General features: G+C 42.9%; 1 pseudogene; it reads left to right on the top strand.

Annotated features, from left to right (window-relative positions):
- The first annotated feature begins 3,203 nt into the window (after positions 1-3,203).
- LOC139434956 (uncharacterized) lies at positions 3,204-4,340 on the top strand (annotated as a pseudogene).
- Positions 4,341-13,102: the final 8,762 nt, after the last annotated feature.

Raw genomic sequence — 13,102 nt, 5'->3', positions numbered from 1 at the left:
TATACAATGACAAGGTGTTTTATTTATTGGGTTTGTTAAATTCATTGTACCCACACAAATAGTTAAATTAGCTACAATGTCTGACCTTCCAAGCACAATACAGCCTCAAAGTATTTAAAAACGTTATATTTCACTGTTATCTCAGTGTGTATTATATTCATGGCTTCACAGTTATGAGAGATAAGAACACGTCCTGACTCGTGGGTAAGTCGTGATCCAGTCCTTCAGCACTGATGTTTTCATCGTCACGGTTTGTCATTACAAAGCTTATTGTTGTGTTCAAATGCAAATTGAGGTCAGTAAGGAGGGTTCAAAGCTAGCAGGGTGGACATTTTTTTGATTGTTCCACAGTAACACATGGGACAGACAAAGAACGCTGTGGTTTGAATGGGTCAACAAGAGAGTTCCAACTTCCATGATTGTGCCCCTGACATTAGTCTCAAAAAGTCAGCAATAACAGCACATGGAGCCCCCACTGTTCTGAAATAGACACGGTATTTATTGATTTATTATTAAACACCTGAGGCCTGTACTACGAAGCTGGTTCAACATAACCTGGATATGTTTTGAGTTAGCCGGTTGGCCTAATCCAAAACATACGCGCTCTCGCTAAGCGGTCCTACGACGCAAGTTATCAAGCCAGCCGTGTCCTATCTACACTGAACAAAAATATAAATGCAACACTTTAGTTTTTGCTCCCATTTTTCCCTCTCAAATATTGTTCACAAATCTGAACAAATCTGTGATAGTGAGCACTTCTCCTTTGCCGAGATAATCCATCCCACCTCACAGGTGTGGCATATCAAGATGCTGATTAGACAGCATGATTATTGCACAGGTGTGCCTTAGGCTGGCCACAATAAAAGGCCACTCTGAAACGTGCAGTTTTGCTTTATTGGGGGGGTCTGGGGGGGTCCGAAAACCAGTCAGTATCTGGTGTGACCACCATTTGCCTCACGCAGTGCAACACATCTCCTTCACATAGAGTTGATCAGGTTGTTGATTTTGGCCTGTGGAATGTTGGTCCACTCCTCCTCAATGGCTGTGCCAAGTTGCTGGATATTGGCAGGAACTGGAACACGCTGTCGTATACGCCGATCCAGAGCATCCCAAACATGCTCAATGGGTGACATGTCCGGTGAGTATGCTGGCCATGCAAGAACTGGGATGTTTTCAGCCTCCAGGAATTGTGTACAGATCCTTGCAACATGGGGCCGTGCATTATCATGCTGCAACATGAGGTGATGGTCGTGGACGAATGGCACAACAATGGGCTTCATGATCTCGTCACGGTATCTCTGTGCATTCACAATGCCATCAATAAAATGCACCTGTGTTCGTCGTCCATAACATACGCCTGCCCATACCATAACCCCACCACCACCATGGGCCACTCCATTCACAACATTGACATCAGAAAACCGCTCACCCACACGACGCAACACACGCTGTCTGCCATCTGCCCTGAACAGTGAACACCGGGATTCATCCGTGAAGAGAACACCTCTCCAACGTGCCAGACGCCATCGAATGTGAGCATTTGCCCACTCAAGTCGGTTACGACGACGAACCGGAGTCAGGTGGAGACCCCGATGAGGACGACGAGCATGCAGATGCGCTTCCCTGAGACGGTTTCTGACAGTTTGTGCAGAAATTCTTTGGTTATGCAAACCCATTGTTGCAGCAGCTGTCCGAGTGGCTGGTATCAGACGATCTTGGAGGTGAACATGCTGGATGTGGAGGTCCTGGGCTGGTGTGGTTACACGTGGTCTGCGGTTGTGAGGCCGGTTGGATGTACTGCCAAATTCTCTGAAACGCCTTTGGAGACGGCTTATGGTAGAGAAATGAACATTCAATTCACGGGCAACAGCTCTGGTGGAAATTCCTGCTGTCAGCATGCCAATTGCACGCTCCCTCAAAACTTGCGACATCTGTGGCATTGTGCTGTGTGATAAAAGTGAACATTTTAGAGGGGCCTTTTATTGTGGCCAGCCTAAGGCACACCTGTGCAATAATCATGCTGTCTAATCAGCATCTTGATATGCCACACCTGTGAGGTGGGATGGATTATCTCGGCAAAGGAGAAGTGCTCACTATCACAGATCTTTTTTGATTTGTGAACAATATTTGAGAGAAATGGTTATTTTGTGTATATAGAAAATGTTTTAGATCTTTGAGTTCATCTCATGAAAAATGGGAGCAAAAACAAAAGTGTTGCATTTATATTTTTGTTCAGTGTAGTTAGGTGCGCGTTCACATGAAAGGGGTGGTATTTGCGTATATACTCCTGCGTCTTGGCCATGTGTCGCACTGGAACACACCACAAAGACTTCAGCCGAGCACGTACGAACTGCACATGCGTGAGTGGCAATAACTCTCCTTACCAGCAGGTGGCGATAGTGTGTATTCATCATTCAAAAGAGGCAACAACCGGAAGACTGAGAAGAAGAACAGACTACGTGATATAAACAAACAACAAATAGCGTGTGCATTCCATTTTCACTCTCGTCCATCGAAAACATGTTTTGTGCGGTACTGGAGCTATCAGCCATTGGAGTGTTGCTTGTGGAAGACATTCTCAAGCAACCGTTTCGCTTCTCATGCCCTGTTTCGCTAGCTGAACAGCCAATGTGATTTCTTTGTCCGACTGCCTGTGGCCGACGCACGGCCGATTCAACATCGTTCAACCATGAAAGGCCAAATAAGGTGTGTCACGGCCGGCGGTGCGGGACACACCAAATTGAGTTTGGGCGACAGGGCATGCTTCGTCGTCCGACTAACGAAAACGGACGATTTCGGCCTGGTGTGTCAGGGCCTTAAGACACGATCTGACTCTACATTTGACTCGAGTGTTTCGTCAACTTAATGTGTTGCTTAAAATAATACTTATGCATACAGTATGTGACACTGTGAGTGTTGCACGGCCAGATACAGCTCAGCTGACTCAGATAAGGAGATATATGATACATTATGAAGTGATATGAATGATAATGGGAAACATCGACGTCTGCACTCACAGTGCCGCTGACTGTAGGCTACGTAATGTTACTTTGATCCGGTTACTTATGTTGTGGCAGATATTTAAGTAAGCTTTCTTAACGCTAATGTTATAATATAACAACCTTCTGGATCCGCACCAGTCTGGTTTCAAGGCAGGTCACTCCACAGAAACTGCTCTCATTGCTGTCACTGAGGAACTGCACACTGCCAAAGCAGCATCCCTCTCCTCTGTCATCATCCTGTTGGACCTGTCTGCTGCATTCGACACGGTGAACCATCAGATCCTCCTTCGCACTCTCCAAGAACTTGGAGTTTCAGGCTCTGCACTTTCCCTCCTCACCTCATACCTCAAAGACCGCACCTACAGGGTAACTTGGAGAGGGTCAGAGTCCGACCCTTCTCAGTTAACTACAGGGGTCCCTCAGGGCTCTGTTCTTGGTCCCCTCCTCTTCTCCCTGTACACAAACTCGCTCGGATCTGTCATTAGCCCGCATGGTTTTTCATACCACTGCTACGCTGACGACACCCAATTAATTCTGTCCTTTCCTCGCTCAGAGACCCAGGTCGTCGCACGCATCTCTGCTTGTTTAGCTGACATCTCTCAGTGGATGTCTGCTCATCACCTCAAGCTCAACCTTGACAAGACTGAACTGCTTTTCCTTCCGGGAACAGATTGTCCCACTCTTGACCTGACTATCAACATCGGCACCTCTGTTGTTTCCCCGACTCAGACTGCAAGGAATCTGGGTGTGACCCTAGATAACAACCTGTCCTTCACTGCAAACATCGCTGCTACAACCCGTTGCTGCAGATACACGCTTTACAACATCAGGAGGATACGTCCCCAGCTGACCCAGAAAGCCACGCAGGTTCTGGTCCAGGCTCTCGTCAGCTCACGCCTAGACTACTGCAACTCCCTCCTGGCTGGTCTACCTGCATGTGCCATCCGACCTCTGCAGCTCATCCAGAATGCAGCGGCTCGTCTGGTCTTCAACCTTCCTAAATTTTCCCACACCACTCCGCTCCTCCACTCCCTCCACTGGCTTCCAGTAACTGCTAGAATTCACTTCAAGACACTGGTACTTGCGTACCATGCTGCAAATGGATCTGGCCCTTCCTACATCCAGGACATGGTTAACCCGTACACCCCAGCGCGTGCACTACGCTCTGCATCAGCCAAATGACTCGCTGCACCCTCGCTGCGAGGGGGACCCAAGTTCCCATCAGCAAAAACACGTGGGTTTGCTATCCTGGCTCCAAAATGGTGGAATGAGCTCCCCATTGACATCAGGACAGCAGAAAGCTTACACACCTTCCGGCGCAGACTGAAAACTCATCTCTTTCGACTCCACTTCGAGCGATAGAACTACTAACAAAGCACTTATATACTAATAAAGGGCTGGCTTACCTAAAGCCAGTTGAGTAGCACTTGAAATGCTTGGCTCTATGGAACCTGATAAACTTATATGATTCTGTTTTCTTCAAGGTTGTGTCTTCCTGGTCGAATGTACTTATTGTAAGTCGCTTTGGATAAAAGCGTCAGCTAAATGTAATGTAATGTAATGTAATGTAATAATAGTCAGATTTCTCTGAAGATGGAGGTGATATTCTATTCATGTTCACGTTCACACAGTCAGTTGATTTTTGCCGGCCGTCTTTCCTGCAACGGCAGTTTTTCTGTATTTCCTCTATCCTGTAATATGACTTGATCGCTTTAAACTCTGCACACTGAGCTCTGATTGGTCAGCGGGCAGTGCTTTCACTGAGTTGAGCTCTTAGCCTGCAAACTAACCTGCTCCGGAGCAGGTTAGCCGCTCAGCATAAGTTACCATGGAGATCTAGCCCGCTAAAAAGAGAACCAGCATCGTAGGACCGGAAACCCAGAGTTTTCCGTGAAATTAGCCGCTAAGCCAAAATCCGGCTCCGTAGTACAGGCCTCTGATCATCTCAATTCTGCCATGTTGAATGTCCACTCTCAAACAGTCTCTTATGCTTAAATGCAAAAACGTAGTTTAGCATTGAAATACATTTTTTTTCCTAAAGGTACATATATCGGCAACCATCTACTGTGGGTAGAGTGCATGCAGTATTGAGTTAATTATTCATTTATGGATAAACCACCCAAAACCATTAACATCCGGACTATCCCTTTTAGCATTGAGCAGCCCTGGTGGAGGTATGGTAATTGAACATGTTTGCTCTAACATTTTTAATAAACCAGGACATGTATTTTCTTGAAAACGGCCGGCCTGTCCACAGTTAAGAGTGTGTAACTTGTTTGTTAGAACAATATTTAGTTTAGGTCCCAACTCTCACTGAAACTCAGAGTACTCACACTGAGTACACAGTGAAGCGGTTGTTGTGTGTATGCAGTGTGAGAGCACCATGCATTTCAAACGTGTTGACTATCTGATGTTAGTGCAGAGCATTGTGTCTCTGTGTGGACCTGGCAGGACGTTTCCGACGTGTTAATGTTGTCACAGAGGAAGTGGAAACTCTGCAGTTTATTGTATTGAGGGAGCTTGTAATATTATACAATAAGAAAATGAATGACATATTTGAGTGTATATGCATTAGTATCACATTTTAAAATGTAGCTGGTGTATTGATTTGTAAACAAAAAGAGAAAGTGCTACTGAGGCAAATATGTATTTGTCCTCCATGTATAAGTGACCCAAGCCGCCACATGTTCAGATGTACTGATGCTTTCCACTTGGAGTTTTGAATTCCCCCGTCCCCAGTCTAAAACTCAAATTGGATTTGGATTTCCAGCTCGAAAGTCGAGAGAACCCCACCTACCTCATCCTCCAGATCTGAGACAGAGTTTATTGGCACTTTTGTCTCATTTGTGTGTAATTTCATCATTAATACACATGCTTTTGTCCAACTTTTCAAAGATTCAAAGGCTTTATTGTCAGGTGCACAGTAGCTACCGTGTAGATATGGCAATGGGAATCTGAAGTCCCAGGCTCCTCCAACAATGCAACATAATATATAAGACATAAAACGATAAAACAAATTAACAAAAAAACAACATTTCTATTAGTGGAAATGCTAATGCACTTTTATCAACAGGTATTGCAAATAATGGTTGTTGAAGTCAACAGTCGAACAGTCTGATGTCGTTCTTAATTTGATTTCTGACTTCTGAGATCTACAGAACACAGCAAAATAACTGAGTGACAGTTTATTTCAAAGAGGCTAAGACAAACTGTAAAACACATAACAGACATTTCTTATCACAACGCCTCACTCACACATTACAGCGGTGTGTGAGTGTGTGCGTTTAGGGTTAAATAACTGTAATCCAGTGTGGTTTCCTCCCTGCGGTGGGTTTGTTTGGTAACAGACTGACTGTCGTTTTGTCTCTCTCCTAACTTTCCTCATGTCTACACTTAAACACTTTCTTTCTTCCTTTCTAGTCATAGTCTTCTTGAATCACCTTGCTAATTTGTAACAAAAAGGGTTGACATAGTCGAGTAATGAAAGACACATTTGTGCATCAGCCTCTACCTGTATGGTGTATTGTATGTGTTTCTGGAAACAGTGACCTCTCTTCTTGTTGGTCTGCTGGCACAGGGACAGGTGAGTTGGTGAGGGACAGTGCTGTAATGCGTTAAACCAGTTAAGCACTGAGCCTGTTTTTCAGGCCTCAGGCTCGAAAATGACATTCCCAGAACAAATGACTATATTTGCACTTCTAAAAGCGGTAGATTAATGATCTTTTTTCTTAAAGCAATGATAAACCTGTGAGTTTGATGTAGAGGCGTCAGAATTAATATAGAATTTTTTTATTTTAAAGTAAATTCAGATTGAACATAGTAAAAAAAAATAATTATAGTGTCCGTCCAAAAAGAAAACATTACTACCTTGAATGATGGGATAGTAGACTAAAAGCTTTAGGAATCCACACTATAACATATAAGTACCCTGTATCAAGATTGATGCAAAATAAGTGACATTTGACATTTTTTAGAGAGATTTAGAGAAAAATACCCACTTCTGGGGTCATATTTGGGTGCATTACCTTCAGCAACGTTTTTATCGTTTTAATGCCATTGAATACAACTTTTCATCATAACACAACAACGGTAAGACTTATTTTCCAATTTGGTCCCGTAAAGCTAATTTTGTTGTTGTTGTTTGTTGTCATGTCGCCGCGAGTTCTGATCGCTTAGTGATGATCCTTATACTTCTGGAATCTGTGGAATCTCAGTTTGCTAATCGATGTCTTGTTTGTGCAGATACGATAAGTAATAAGGGTATTTTAACGTGAGTTCTGTGCTAAGCATTTTTTTGCTCAGGGCTAATTCAGAGGCTTTGTTATTACCCTTGTATTTTGTTTAGCTAAAAATGGTTAATATTGTCTGATAGTTGAGTTTCTTCCCGTTAAGTGGATATGACACATTCATAGTTTATTAAAGGTTAAGAAGCCCTCAGACGCTGTTTCTTGCAAAATGTTGCATTTTGCCCCCGGTACCGGGGGCATGGGGCTTAACTTTTGTATACCTTACTTTAATCTGTGTTTTTTTTGTTTTTTTGATCAAATATGATGGTTTTAAATTAACAATAGCAACAATTCAAATTAAGTTAGGTCTGAGAAGAAAATAAGGAACACGACCAACTCTTTTCATGTCTATTTTCAAACAAATAGACATAGAAGTATTTTATTTTCCTTGTGCAACACCTTGTAACATTTCATTAGTTCCAGGATCAAAAACATACAACTTAGCTCTGTCCATAACTGGATCACAGAGCGCCATATCACCTGTTGGAGGAAGGCATTTCAAGCAGAGCTCTGATCAGGTCTGATGGAAACATTTCACCGGCACCACAGCTTTATGTCTACATCGCTGCCAGTCATACCAAGATGGAGGTTTACTTTAACTTTGGCTGACAAATGTCACGTGCCGTGTCAGTTAGCAGAGGTTTGGGTGGAGGCACGGGAGGAGCAGCTTCACAGAGGCTTGCCATTTGTTGACAACGTAGACAGATGTGATGCTGTCAGTTCATACGGCTGACAAACTGAATATTACATTTGATATTAAACAGACGACACACACATGATCTGAAAAGACCAAGTGAGTTTGAATTGTAAGAGATATAGCAGCATTTGGCTTTTCCTTAATCATACAAATTATAAGAATGGTCCACTTTTCTGACTTACACTCCCAACCTAGCAATACCCATGTAAATCAGTTTGAACAGAAAGGCCTAGAAGGGAAATGGAAACATAACCAAACCAAACTAAATATTGAATTACTGTGTAATAGACTGTAGACTTAATTGTTTTTGGTTTGTCACACACACACACACACACACACACACACACACACACACACACACACACACACACACACACACACACACACACACACACACACACACACACACACACACACACACACACACACACACACACACACACACACACACACACACACACACACACACACACACACACACACACACACACACACACACACACACACACACACACACACACACACACACACACACACACACACACACACACACACACACACACACACACACACACACACACACACACACACACACACACACACACACACACACCAGCATACTTTTCGGCCCCCTGTCTGAGCCTGTCTTGGCCTCTTTGTTGGGGCCAGCATGACAAGAACTCCATTGTCCAGAGGCTTCTCCATATGTTTCCATGTAAAGCACAGTGAAGCTCTATGGACAATACCAGCACACACTCTCTGATCTGACTGTCCTCTCTCTCAGGGACCCTCGCTCACGAGTCTGAGCTGCAGAGGACTGCATTGGGAAGTGTTTTATTGTAGAGTTGCTACAGTAACCCTCCGCATAACCAGTTTTATTAATTGAATGTGATTATTTAAAGATACTATAGGATTACACCATGGGTTTCATTATTTTAACTTTGTTTGTCAGACATTATATTTTCATTCTTTTTGGTATTAATGATGGCTCATAAACAACACATGTAGTTTTTTTTTTCTTCAAGGTATAATCTTCAAGTCATTGTGCATGCAACCTAGTTGTCTATAGCTCCATTCACACATGCATTGCAACCCTGAACATATGGACATGAAGAAGCAGTATGTGAGAACTCAAAGTGGAGAATCATTTGGACCGAAAATGTAACAGATTTACTCTGTATGTTCTCAAATAAGAACTCTATGTAATGTCTGATTGACCCTGTTTGTGAATTGAGCCGTATCATTTACAGCTGGAATAAAGTCACAAACAGACCTTCTGTCCCTGAGGGCTTGAGCTCAAATTGTCAGAGCAATTCAAGGAACAGCCAGAGACCTGGATGTTTGTGACCAATTACCAATCAGGTATGACAATGGTGTAATCTGCGCCATGTCCATGCATGTTCTACCCAGACATTCCTAACCAAAAAAGTGTTCAGAAGTATGGAAGCAAACAAGAGACAGAAGTATTTGAATTTGATCAGACACCGAATTAATAGCATTGAAAATAATTACTTTGAAAATCATGTATCTGAATTTTTTTGCTCCGAATTTACCCATGTGAAATAAAAATGTAACAATTGAAGCTGCAAACTGTAGGCGATGGATGCAGATGGGAGCAATTCCCGTAGACCCTATGTTAAAATGTCCAACTTAACATCAGAAAATTAACATGTTTCTAGCCTGGATCCACAAAAACATATTCGTATATAGTTTGATTCCCCCTTCATGACAACAGGACTGCTGCTCCTAGCTCCTCTGTCTCACTGCTAGCTCCGTTAGCTCCATTAGCGCCGTGATGCTACAGCGGCTCAGCTCACGCGGAGAACACTACTTGAACTCGGCCGTGTTTGTTGTGTTGGTTCCTGGTGGACTATTCGTCATGCAAATATAGGATTTATCTGTGGTTAAAACAGACCGTCCATGAATGCAGTTTCTTCGGTAAGTCAACCCTGCATACTTTATGTTATGTTACTGGTGTGTTTATTAAGCTAACGTTGAATGTTTAGAGTTGGGTTATCATTTGAGCAATCGGTAGCTCCATCTGTGCTAACGATGCTATGCGTAGCATCCAAGTTAAATGTAATAGAGAAGTGTAAAACATTAAGTGGGATGCTACTGTATACCAAAATACTTTCTAGTTAGGTTACTGTATGCATTGTTAAGGTTCATTTAAATTCGCTATGCTCTACTATAGCATCAAATAGACTTGCAACATCAACGTATTGTTGAAGAGAGGCTTAGTGTATATTAACCAAATAAATCAACCTCACAATAAAATGTGTGTATCTTTAAAATATGAACGTCACATTTCAAGATGGTCCAGAAATAACGCTCCCTTAGATATTGTAATATGGTTTGTTGAACTGGAGTTATTTTTTGCAGCTAACCGCCAATCCGACGAACGACCCAAACATTGTTGTTTTTACTATTATTACCAATGCCTCTTTTAATTGTATTATCATCACACTTGAGAAACAGCCTCATCGTGGCTGTAGAACGGAACTTAACTTAATGCCTGCATTTAAGGACGATGAATATCATATAATGCTTTAGTGACAAGGAAATGATTTGTTTAAATGTTAGATATAACGTTATCTGTGACTTCAGTGAAAATCAAGCTGATCCATTGCATTGCATTTGTTCAATAGGTTTGTGTCTTACCCTTATGTGTGTGATACATATGAATATGGAATATGAAAACAAATTAATTTGACTGAGTCACGAGAAACTCATCCAAAGTAACAGTAAAATAAAAAGGACCTGCACAATAATACTCAATCAAACTGATACATGTGTACAGAATATCAGTATGACAATACAACACCCTCTGTCCTTAGACCCTCTGTCCTTAGACCTTCACATCGTACAAGGAAAAACTTCCAGAGAAAACCCACAGTTTAAAGGGAACATGAGAGAAACCTCAGGGAGAGCCACAGAGGAGGGATCCCTCTCCCAGGACGGACAGACGTGCAATAGATGCCGTGTGTAAATTGAAAAGATAATACATTTGCAACATAGGTAGTCCAAATGTTTGGAAATGCATGTGTGTATAATAGGAAGATGAATCCACGAGGATATCCATCCAGGACCGATGATCCAGGACCACAGCCACGACTCAAGATCCAGCGCTCGCGATCCAGGACACAGGACCGCAGGATCATCCATGACTCCGGATCCCGGCGTATATCGACACCAAAAAGAAAGACATGTGGGGAAGCTGGGTTAATCAGAACATGAGTGCTAACGCACTTAAGGTGATCCAGACATTACATTACATGTTACTATCCAAAGCGACTTACATACTCAATACTGTGGCCAATCCCCACAGGAGCAATTTGGGGTGAAGTGTCTCAGGGACACAACGACATGCTGACTGCAGTGGGGTTTGAACCTGTGCTCCCCTGATCCGAACACCAACGGACAACCCACTGCGCCACACGCCTCCAGACAGGCTGGACCAGAGGAGGAGAGACAGATCTGGACTCCTAACAGCAGAGAACGTCAGCACAGATTCCAAGGTACACCTTTTTCATGCTTTACAAAGAATGCATAAAGTAATGACTCTAATACACTGATACTTGAAAAGTGCTTGAAAATGTAAAGTGCTTTACATTTACAATAAATTGCTGTCTGACTGAATAGTTCGCTTTTTAGATTAAAAGAAAATAATTGCTTCGCTTCTACATAAAACAGCTCCACTGCGGCCTTCCCGCGCTGCCTATCCGCGCGACCTGAAACTGTTTGTGTTACGTGTGACCTGGCCATTCTGATGAGAGAGATAGATGACAGTGTGCCAGGAGGTTGCCGTTTCAACGAGCGTTGGCTAGCAGAAGACAAATACAAGCCATGGCTGAGACGAGGGTCAAGCCCACGAGTAGCCTCCTGCTAAGTTTGCAAAAATAACGATGCGAGAGTCTGCGCTGACGAGCCACATGAAAGGTACGCCGTAGTAGAGCATTTTAGATTAGGCTAACGTTGCATGTTACGTTTGTTTAAGCTAACGTTAGCTAGCTGAATAGCAAACTCGATTGAGGGATAATAATAATTGCAGGGGACAATCATTTCAGAGGAGCATACCTATGTTATGTGCGTTACAGTCGCCATCCTGTGGTGTTCAGAGGATGAAGCACTCACTGTTGTAATTCAACCCAGTCTCACGGCATTTCGTGTTATAGTCACGCAATATAATCTATTGATTCGACACAGAGCGATTTTGAAAGCAATGTATTTCTACTGGTAGTATGTTTCGTGCCTAAACCAAATGTGACTTGCTCTATCGAAATCAGTCACATTGACCCGAAGACACATTTTCGTTTGTATTACTGGTCTGGGGGAAGCTCGCGAGTGTGTGTGTTTGTGTTTGTGTTTGTGTACCGGGGAAACACTCACAAGAAACACCGGCTGTTGCTATGCCTGCTGTGACGTTACATTAGTCCGTTCTCTGCTTGTAATTATGCCAAAGCTTCAAAGTTGTATTTATCATCTGAATTTGCCGAAACAAGTTTAATATTCTGAAAGCCAATACTTTGTTTATTTGAAAACAGATGAAAACAAACTGTCTTTTATATAAAATTGAAGTATTATACAAGTAAAACTACATTTTGCTTTAATCCCATCTAATTGTAGGATGAACACAGTCTTCCTTTGAAGATGTATAAATCAGGTGTCTTGAGGAGTCAGAATTACCTACAAATCATTGTACCAGGCATGAAAATCACTCACTCACAAAATAGGTCGTTTGTGTGATTCATGTAGATCTGCAATAAAAATATTTTTGGGGTATGGGGGGAGTCTGGGACCCGGAGTAATCTGCGGCCGCGAGCTGTTATGTGCCATCATGACACGCATGGTGTTCTTTTTTTATATATTATAATGCAGCGCGAGCTGTGTGCTCGAGTCTTCCTGCCTGTCGGCTCTGCTGCTCCGCGATGATGGTCTAGCTTCAGCAGCCACATTACCTACGGGTGTGTTCGTTAATATTAACTGTGCGGTCCGGAGTCACTGTGGCACAGACTGGACCGCTGGTGAACAGCTGTTAGAACGGGCCGTTCAGGTGTTCAGAGCAGAGCTCCCTGTCGGAGCGCAGAGCGTGATGTGCACTGAAAAGTTTTTCTGTC

Source organism: Pseudochaenichthys georgianus, chromosome 13 (assembly GCF_902827115.2).
Source record: "Pseudochaenichthys georgianus chromosome 13, fPseGeo1.2, whole genome shotgun sequence".
NCBI classification, from domain to species: Eukaryota; Metazoa; Chordata; class Actinopteri; order Perciformes; family Channichthyidae; genus Pseudochaenichthys; species Pseudochaenichthys georgianus.
This window is presented reverse-complemented; position numbering and strand designations above follow the sequence as displayed.